Genomic DNA, 10950 nt, shown 5'->3' on the forward strand with positions numbered 1-10950 from the left:
ATGTATAAGCATTATACATACAATGTATAAGTTTATACAATAATTGTACACGCTATGTACAAGTATTATATTAAAATATATATAACTTTATACACACTATGTACAAATTTATACATGCTATATACAAGCATTATACACATTATGTATAAGCATTATATGTATAATGCTTATACGTACAAGTATAAACTTATGCATTGTGCAAGTAATACTTATACATATCATGTTTATACTTGTATATAGTATGTATAATACTTGTACATAGCGTGTATAAACTTATACATAGTGTGTATAATGCTTGTACATAGCGTGTATAAACTTATATACATAGTGTGTATAAAGCTTATACGTAGCATATATAAACTTATGCATTATGTGTATAATGCTTATACATATCATGTTTAAACTTGTATATAATGTGTATAATGTTTGTACATACCGTGTATAAACTTATACATAGTGTGCATAATGCTTGTACATAGCGTGAATAAACTTGTATATAGTGTGTATAATGCTTGTACATAGCATATATAAACTTATATATAGTGTATATAATACATGTATAGAGCGTGTAAAATGCTTGTATATAGTGTGTATAATGTTTATACATAGTGTGTACAAATTACAAAGTGTGTATAATTCTTGTACGCAATGTATATATTTCTTTTACATAATGTGCATAATTCTTATACATAACATTTATAATGTTTGTAATATTATATATAATGCTTATACATAGCGTGTACAATGCTTGTATATATCATGTATAATACTTGTGTAAACTTGTACATAGTGTGTATAATTCTTATACAAAGCATGTACGTATAAACTTGTACATAGTGTATATAATGCTTTTAAATAGCATGTATAAATTTTTACATAGTGTGTATAATGCTTGTAAATAGCGTGAATAAACTTGTATATAGTGAATATAATAATTGTGCATAACATATACAATCCTTGTACATAGTGTGTACATTGTTTGTTTAAACTTATACATAGTTTGTATAATGCTTGTACATAGTGTTTATAAACTTGTACATAGCATGTATAATGTTTATACATAACATGTATAAACTTGTACAAATTATGTATAATACTTGTATATAACATGTATAAACTTATACATATTGTGTATAATGCTCTTACATAGCATATATAAACTTATATATTGTGTGTATAATACTTGTACATAGCGTATACAATGCTTGTATTAACTTGTACATAGTGTGTATAATGCTTGTATATAGCATGTACAAACTTATACTTAGTTTGTATAATGCATGTATATAGCGTATATAAACTTATACATAGTGTGTATAATTCTTATACATAGCGTGTACAATGGTTGTATACACTTGAAATTGAAGAAAAGGTGTAAGAGGACACTCAAAGCTCTTTTATTTAGAGCAAAAACAAATTCAGGTAAATTGGCAAGGATAAAGAGGATCTTGAAAGAGATATTGTTGTTTTACAAAACTTGGAATGTGAAGGTGGGGCTCTATTAGAAATCAAGCGATAGAATTGAGAGATAAAGTGCATAAACTAAATGGTACCTGGGCCAGATTGATGTGCTATTGAAGACAAAGAGCTAAAATAAGGTGGATGGAGTAAGGAGATGGAAACACTCATATCTTCCATACAGTTGCTTCAGCTCGCAGGAGAATAAATAAGATACAAGATTTAAAAATTTCTTGGGGAGATAATACACAAGACCGTGAGGTAATTGCAAAAATTTTCACTGATTTTTTTAAGTTGAAATGGGGTAGAAAGGAAAATGTTATTGATCATTGGCCCCCTTTGATTAAACATAGAGAAATAGTTTGTAGCTATCAAGAATTCCTTGGCAAAGGTGGATGTTTGGAATAGGAGTTTTTATTGAGGGGGACAATGAAAGTATTATTATATATATGCAAAAATTATGCAAGGATGCTAGGTGGAAAGATAGAGCTCAGGAAAGCGGTCAAATCAATTGGGTAAAGTTGTTCAATTCAATAGTATTAGGGTTTAGGATAATTGCATTCCAAACATCAACCTTTCTAGTATTCTCCCAATGTATTTCATAGCAAGAAATTCTACCTGCAAGCTGCCCCAATGAATAATACTCCATCCAGCCACCAATATTAAGTTTCCATGGTTATCCCAAACCACCATTTCAATGCACCTTGCCTTGTTACCATTGTTCTCCAGAAATCTATAATCCAAAAAAAAGTTGAAATTTGCCTGATTTTCATATCACCAGAGCATAAAATGTTGTATTTTTCCTACCATTTATTAGAGCCTTGCACGAACAATGAGGCAGAGTATGAAGCTCTGATAACTAGCCTAGAACTTCCAATCCTGATGGAGATTAAAGAGATTAAAATCATTCGGGATTTTTAGCTAGTAATAAACCAGGTTGTATGAACCTATAAGATTTTGAATCATAAACTCTTCAAGTATCACTAGCACTATAATACCCAAAATATTCAAAATAAATGTAAGTATAGACTTTCTATAAATATTCATTTATTTTCATTAAATTTAACTTTTAATATTGAGCATTGTGGCATATAGAATTATATGTGATTAGTGCCCTAATTGTCTAAGTTAATTACTTATATAATTATTTAGTTTTACCTGTAAAAGATTTAAATAACAATTATTATATATGTTAAATGAGTTAGTTAATTATTATGTCAATATATATTATATATATATATATATATATATATATTATTATTATTATTATTATTGTAGCATTTCCACTAAGCCATGCATGCAATGGACTAATAAGATCATGTGGCTGAGTGTTTTGGGAAATCTTAGTTGAATTAGGAATATAATATTTTAAATACTTTGTGGAATGCCTAGCTTACTAATGCAATGACTTAAGCCTCTCCTCCTTACTCCTTCACAACTGAATTCTTGGCTGTGTGTGTGTAACGTGACCTGAAGGAAAGAAAGCAACTAGGTCGAACTAAAGCAGGCCACGATGGAGGAAATTTCAACAAAACAATGTAAGAAAATTTAGGGAGTTGTGATAGTAGTAGTGGTGAGACTTGTCTTTCGGTTGAAATAAACTATTGTTTGCAAAACTTTAAGTAAGATTATATTGCTAAATACTTAATTCAGAAATCAGTGAAGCAGAAATAGCTAAAGGAATGTTGTAAATTGATGTTGGACTGTTGTATTGTTGTTGTAGGCTGTTGTAGGAGAAGCGTTCAGCCATATGTTGCGGCTGTGATGTTGTGGCTGCTGCAGGAGAAGCATTCACCATATTTTGGGCTGTTGTAGCTGCTGTAAGGGAAGCTTTCAGCTGCACAGAAGAAGAATTTAGCAACCTTCTGGGTAAGATATTGATAAGGTAAGATATAGATAAGTTGTAGATAAGACAGGTTGTAGTGCTATAAAATAAGATAAGGAAATAAACATATTTTGTTGTTCTAAAATGGAATAAAAGATAGTATCAAGGTTACTGTTGTTTTTGGTTGATGCTTGATAAAACTATAAGTATAAAGCAGCTATGGCTAATGTAAAAGAGGAATAAAGTGAACATCAGAAAAAGAAAAGGAGAGGAAGTGAGGAAAAGAACTATATGAAAGAACATAATTTAGATTGAATAAAAAGGAACTTGATTGAGGTAAACTTTGTAAGATTTTTTATATTGTATATTTTATTTGAATTGTTTATCTGAATGCAATTATTGAAATGAAGAAAGTTATGTTTTAGGCTGTATATCAAAGGAAAAGAAATCGGAATATTTTAGGTGAACCAGCTTATCCGCCTATTCTAGAAAATGATGTGAGGTACCCAAACTATGCTATAAGAATTAGTAAAGCTTTATTTCATTGCAATTCATATCTACTATGTTTATGATAATATGATAGCATTTATTCAGTTTTCTTTAGTTACTCTTATATGAACATGTATGAATATGCTTATGAATGGCATATGTCATGAGGGTTAAAATGGATGTTAAAAAGGATTTCTATTGAGAAAATAAAATAAGGCATATATGGAGAATATGCATGCACAAGTAAAGGCAAAAGATCTAACGAGGTAAGCTTATACTCTCAATTCTAAAAGTAGAAATTTTGACCTAACCTTGAATGAGAGAGTAGTTTCAATTCTAAAAGTTGGGTAGCTGGACCCAACATTGAATTGAAAAATTAAAAGAGTGCAAAATCTTATAGTCATCATATGACTTGTCTAAATGTATTATATTTCTTATAATCAGCATAGAAATCACATGTGTCCTCCATAATTGTTCACCATGTTATTACTAATTTTTATATATTGTTTGTGTATTTCATTGAACATAGCTCGTTAGTAGTTGTTATATTTTAGGAAAGGGAAATGAGCTCATAGGTCACTAGGCTGGAAAAAGAGGTGATCGTTCTTTTTGGTGTAAATCTATTTTGGGTGTACAAAGAGATCTAAAAAGAGACCTAAATGATTGTGGTACAGACTTTTAGGTATGTAAAAAAATTTTAAAAGTTTTAATAGAGATCTGTATTTACCTTAATTATATTTGATGTTAATTGGAATACATTATATGCTTCTTTTGATTAAGAATGGAGTTTGATATGTTAACGGGTTAGGAGAGTCTAAATAAGTTTTTTTTACTCACTTGATTCTGAAAGTAGTGACTCGGAATGGGTGTTAATAAGAAGGAGCAAGTTTAGATTTTTCTTCTCTATTGTACTCCAAATTAACCTTTAGAAGGTGGGTCAAACTGGGGTGTGACATAAATTGGTATGAGAGCCAAATAAAGCTAATATGGAAGCATGATTGGATTTATATGATGAAGTAGGATGAGATATAATGAATTTAATTTATAACGTGTTATAGGTTGAATCAAGGTTAAATAGAACTATACATGCATGCATTCATTTAAGATAATTAACATACCTGCATATGAGACCTATTTAATGCTTTAAAATGATCATGTTTATTATGAATTATCTATATGCATACAGATAATTATGTCTGAAGAGTTGTCATAAGGAATGACTAGTCAGTCATCCAGGACGGATACAGAAACAGGGATGAATGAAGGAAATAGGTCTAAAGAACTTCAAGATATTGTGCATTTGATCTCACAAGTGGTAGATAGAATAGCATTTATGGAGAAATCTTCTACTATCGGTGGACCCAGATCTGAAAGTGATAGTGAAGTGGATCGACATTTCCAGGAAGATGGAATAATGGCATTGAACAAGGACCTTGATTGCTTCCAACAAATGCTTGAATAAAAAAAGCTCTTATTTTTGCTAATTAATGAGAAATTATTTGATGATATCAAATGAAAATAAATAAGGCTTGCCTAGTGCATGACGCCTCACAAATGGTTAATATGGAAGAGCTTGATATCTGTAGTTTTCGTCTTACGTTTGAGAAAGGTTATTTTCTTGAATCAAATTTATGGCCATCAGATCATAATGGAAGCAATCTAATCGTTGCTTCAAACTCTTCTTCTAATAAGAAATGAAAAGAAACTGAAATTGAAAAATCTAAGAAAATATGCGACACATTTTTTAAATGCTTAGGCTGTTTAAAAAAATGGTTAAAATGGGAGGAAAAATCTGGTGGTATCTTGCTATTATGACTTATAAACTTGGTATGACATTTTAGGCGTGATTAGCATGATGGCCATACTGTGTCATGGGAGGAGGGTCTAATCAATAATATTTTTTGCCTTCCTGCTTTTAGATAGGAAAATCAGAAATAGCTTTTCTACTTATAAGACTGGCATTAATAACATTTTCCCCTCTTTCTAACCAAAAGAAACTATCAATTTCTTTCTTGTTCTTTCATTTATATAAATGATTCACATTTAACAAACTTTTAAGTTTTTGAATAATCTTTTCATGCTCTACAAAATTCATATAGTTTAATGCTAGCCTTGTTGTTGAGAAACATCCATCGTTACGTGATTATTCCTTATTTTTACCAACTTCTCTTATTACATGGGAACTGTGATTAGGAGAATATGAACTTCCAATATGCAATACACAATGCTAGATTGGCCTCATTAAAATTTCCATCACAATTTAGATCCATAATTACATCAAAAGTTGCATCATCTGGTAATACTACAGAACCAATACAAAGTGGTTCTTCGGTAAAGCTATGCCTGAGTAATGGGAAGAGCCTCTATGCAAAATTAGTAGTAAGTGTATATTCTAATTTGATTGAACTTTTCATGGAGTTAAGTTTCCTATTCCTGTTTCATTAATACCTAAATCCTGAATATCTCATTGATGAATGATATATCCCTTCATAAATGTGAGGTGGACTGGAACTACATTTTCTCACATGTGCCCTTCTTTTTAGAAACTCATGTAATGTTTAATCATTGCAGGTTGGAGCTAATGGCGCCAAGCCACATGTCAGGGAGATGGCTGGACTAAAGACAACAAGTTGGAACTATCCGTAGAATGCGGTCATTTGTACAGCTGAGCACTCTGTTGAAAACCACTGTGCTTGACAAAGGTTTCTACCTTCTAGTCCTATTGCACTTTTACCTATTGGTGACAAGTTCAGCAATATCGTTTGGACAAGGACTCCAGAAGAATCTTTAACTCATAAATCAATGACCATGGATGCCTTTGTGGAGGAAGTAAATTATGCTTTGGATTATGATTATAAATCTCACCCTCAATCAAGTTTTCTTGATGAATTTGTGCACATAATATCATCTTTATTCGGATATGGTACAACATCAATGGCAGAACATTTCCAGATGCCACTAAAAGTTACTGATTTAGGGTTTGGTGATGCAGCTGCCTTATCAGAAGTCATTGATGAAGGCCTCCGAGTAGGGGCTAACATAGGAGAGGTATTCATCATACATCGAATCAGTTGATAGCCTTTGTTTAGTATAATAGGACAGCCATGTATCAGCAAATTGTCATTAGTGTGGTAACTTTGCTAGGTTCCATTTGGCATCCAATTACAAAATCAATATGGCATCTATGAGTGAGTTTACTTTAATGGATTTAGTCACTGTTAATTAAATTTGTGCTATGCATGACTTCGATTCCTGCCATATAGTAGTTTTGTGCATGTTCTTGGGTATCATCTGTGATTGGAATTTGTAACTTTTTTATAGCTCAAACGAAAGCATGTCTGCTCTTTGGTTGATGTGCTAAACCAATTTTTGTAATTTTTTTTCTCCTCTTGATGCAACTTTCTTTGTTAAAGAAGTATGAGAGGGAAAGAAAGGCTGCTAATCTCACTATGATGGTTATTTCGATGTCTTCCAGAAGGTCTACTTGATGGATTTTGCACCACTAAATTTCTTGAGGGCTGTTGAATTTCATGGCGCTCAATTTATTACTCCACTAAAAAGAAATATAGTTTCCTATGACATGGGCGAGCAAAAATGGCCTCTTTTCATATAAGAAGCAAAGAATGTGGAAAGGAACGGCTCAAAAAGTTGGGTAGGATTTAATCTGAGATAAGAATGATTGAGCATTTCTTACTTTTTAAATTTTGATTTTCCTAGTATATGTTGAATTTCATAGCTCTTCCTTCTGTGTTTTTAGAAACTCGAACTTAGAACAATATTTTTCATCAGTTGGCACAATTATTGTGGAAGCTATATTGAAGTTATTTCACAGGATAGTGAAAAAAATATTGCCATTGTGAGCTTCATATGAGAAACTCCTATTAAGGTTGGCTGCAAGTTCCTTCTGGTTATGGTGCTATACTCATTATGTCTATTCAAGCTTTTAGCCTGTTCACAGTGGTTCTTGGTTAGGATAGGTTTTCATTCTTATGCTTCTCAGATGCACTACGGGTCCTGCTCCACTTACATGGCTTAATACCAATATGCTTTTATTTTCCATCTCTTCTTCCTTCCACTTTTGGTCTTCATTAATAAATTCCCCCAACATTATGTCCGCAACTTTCTCCACATTAAGAAATGTAGGCCACTTAGCTAAGACTTTGTTTTGAAACCAGACATCATTCATTGTATTAATCCCCTTGCCACCATCCACTAGAATCTTCCAAGTTTTAGAAGTATCCCACACTTTCTGTCCACTCCAAACATCAGTCCCATATTTTGATTTAACAATTCTATGTAGAAGATTTTCTGGACAACACACGAATCCCCATGTTAGTCTAGCTCTCAAAGGGCCTCTCCATTCAACAGGATCATGGAAGCCCAATCCCCCGAGCTTCATAAGTCTGCATATCTTATGCCAGGGAACATAATGGCAACCATCCTTCTCACTATCCTTCTGCCACAGAAACTTTCTAGCAAGCCTAGAAATTTCAGCTAGCACACCTTTGGGAACTAATGAGTGAGTCATAAGATACATAAGGATTGTGAGGAAAGAGGTTCTAATCAAAGTTTCTCTTCCTATTAAGGAAAGAAACCTCCTTCCCCAAACCCCTAGTTTCTCCCTAGCCCCTGTTATAACCTTGCCAAAATCAATAAACACCTTCACTGCTATAAAACCTAGCAGATTAGTAGTCCCCCTCTGCTTCCACACATCATATGCTTTTCTAAACATAAGAGCAAATGTTTTAGAGTTAATTCTTTGGCCCATCCATTTGCAATGGAAATCATGCTTTTAGTCTTTGTGAATGAAGTTAGGGTGGCAAAGATTTTTTTTCTTTTATTCATACAATATAAGATACTATTTAATTTTAATAATTCTAAATCAAGTAGCTCGATAAGTTTTTGAGTTGAGTCAAGCTGAGCTAGAACTTGAGCTTATATAATATATGAGCTCGATTACATGCTCGAGCCCAAACTCAAAGCTGGACAAGCTCGACTCGCGAGCTCGTTAACAAGCCAAGTTTTAGCTAGCTCACAAGCCGGCTTGACTCACTTACACCCCTAACATATATTGTGTACAATTATATAAACAATGTAGATTATTATTTTATATTTTTACATAAAAAGGCGTATACTAGTTCGATCCTAATTTTTTCTATTTTCTCAGACCAATCTTTATGGTTAACCCATTTGACATGCTCATCCTTAATAACAGCTTTCATATATTTGCACGTGAACATGCCACAATACAAACTATTTTTTGGGTTGGCACATCAATCACATTCATAATATGTCATTCTCGTATGTCATCATCAAAAGATCCAAGTGTTTCCTTATATAGGTGCTTTATCTAAAGGAAATAACAAAATCATATTAATAAGACAGTTTAATTGTTTAAAATTTTTAAAGCAAATTTTGTATCACTCACTATATTACTCAGGATAACCATGTGCATATGGTCGAGGAGCGAATCAAAGAAATGCCAAACTTTTTTTGAGGCCTCCCTACCAGAAGAGTCTAATGCTAATTATTGATAACTTGCTATGTACTGGTTGTATAAAGTGTTCAAATAAAATAAGTATCCATAAAATTACTCATTTCCTCGTATCCATACAATTACTCATTTCCTCAACAATCAACTCCCTGCCTGTAAACTTCATCGTTGTGCTTGCAGGGGCAACCACATAACGTACTAATTTTACTTGGATGATTTTTTTCATATTTGTGTTTCTTTGCAGGTGGCTCCTTTCCCTAATTTTCCTTCCTTTTTCTCTTCATATCAGCCCCTTTGATCAACTTCATGGGCTTAAGCTCAATAATTGTGCTTGAAATAACAACAACTTCGGGTAATGATTCTACCTTGATATTTTCTTCATATTTAAGTTGTTTGTAGGTAGCTCCTCTGCTTGATTTGCCTTGCTTTTTTTTTCTTCTTGTCAGCCTCTTTGATCAATCTCATATGCTTAAGTTGAGTTGTTATGCTTGCTAGAATAGCAACTTCAGGTAACTTATCCACCAGGATGATTTCTTGAGATTCATATTCTTTTGCATGTGGCTCATCTCCCTCAATTTTCTTCCTTTTTCCCTTCTTTTCACCTACTATGAATTATGATTTAATGGCCTTCTTCACTCTGAAGCACCTTCTCTTCACATAAACAACTATAGTACCCAGTATTGTTATATAGAATACACCCAAGTGTTCCTCTCTAGTAAACTTTGTTGGTACATGAACTTGTTGAGGCCCTGAGTATTAACAAAAGTAGTGGATTCTTGGGCCAATACCTCAACTTGTACCTCACTTTAAGTGTTGTCGACAACAGTGGATTCTTTGGGTTGCACCTTAACTTGGTATTTACCCTGAGTATTGTTAACAACAAATGATTCTTGGGATTGTTCCTCAACTTGTTTACCTTGAGTATTATCAACAACAATGGATTCTTGGGATTTTTCCTCAAATTGTTATTCACCCTGAGTATTATTGACAGTAGTGGATTCTTGGGGTTACTCCTCAACTTGTTGTTCACCCTGAGTATTGTCCACAATAGTGGATTTTTGGATCGGTACCTCATCCTGAGTGATGTCAACAAGATTGGATTCTTAGGACGTTACCTGCTCTTATATTATACGATGACTATTTTCAAAAACACTTAATTCTTCACTCTTTGTGTATAACTTTGCCACCCAACCCTCAATATGTGCAACTTTCTCTTCAATATGGGCAACTTTCATTTCAAGCTGCCTAACCCTTATGCCAAGCTCCATGCCAAGTTTTCCCATATCATTTATAAGAGTATTAAATAATGTACTCATTTTAATGTGTATTTGAGTGAGTTGCTAAAAGATGCTAGCATCGGCATAAGTGGAGGTTGGGCTGGAAAATATCTCAATGGGAGATGGGACTTACTGTGTAGAATGAGGGATTTAGGTCAAGAAAGACGAGATAAGTTGTGGGATTATGAAAAATCAAAAATCTGCACATAAGTGAGCCCATTGTTAGTTGAAGCATGACTACTTGAGTTTATTAAATTACATATCCTATTATGTAATGGGGAGAAAGTATACTTGGGCACCCTTGAGTTGATTAAATAATTCAAAGACTTGAATGGTAGTATATAAAATTTTCTTATCCCAACAAAGAAAACATGATCTTGAGTTACCCATTATTGGGGCAACAATGA

This window comes from Dendrobium catenatum, unplaced genomic scaffold (assembly GCF_001605985.2).
Source record: "Dendrobium catenatum unplaced genomic scaffold, ASM160598v2 fragScaff_scaffold_1310, whole genome shotgun sequence".
In the NCBI taxonomy this organism is placed as follows: domain Eukaryota; kingdom Viridiplantae; phylum Streptophyta; class Magnoliopsida; order Asparagales; family Orchidaceae; genus Dendrobium; species Dendrobium catenatum.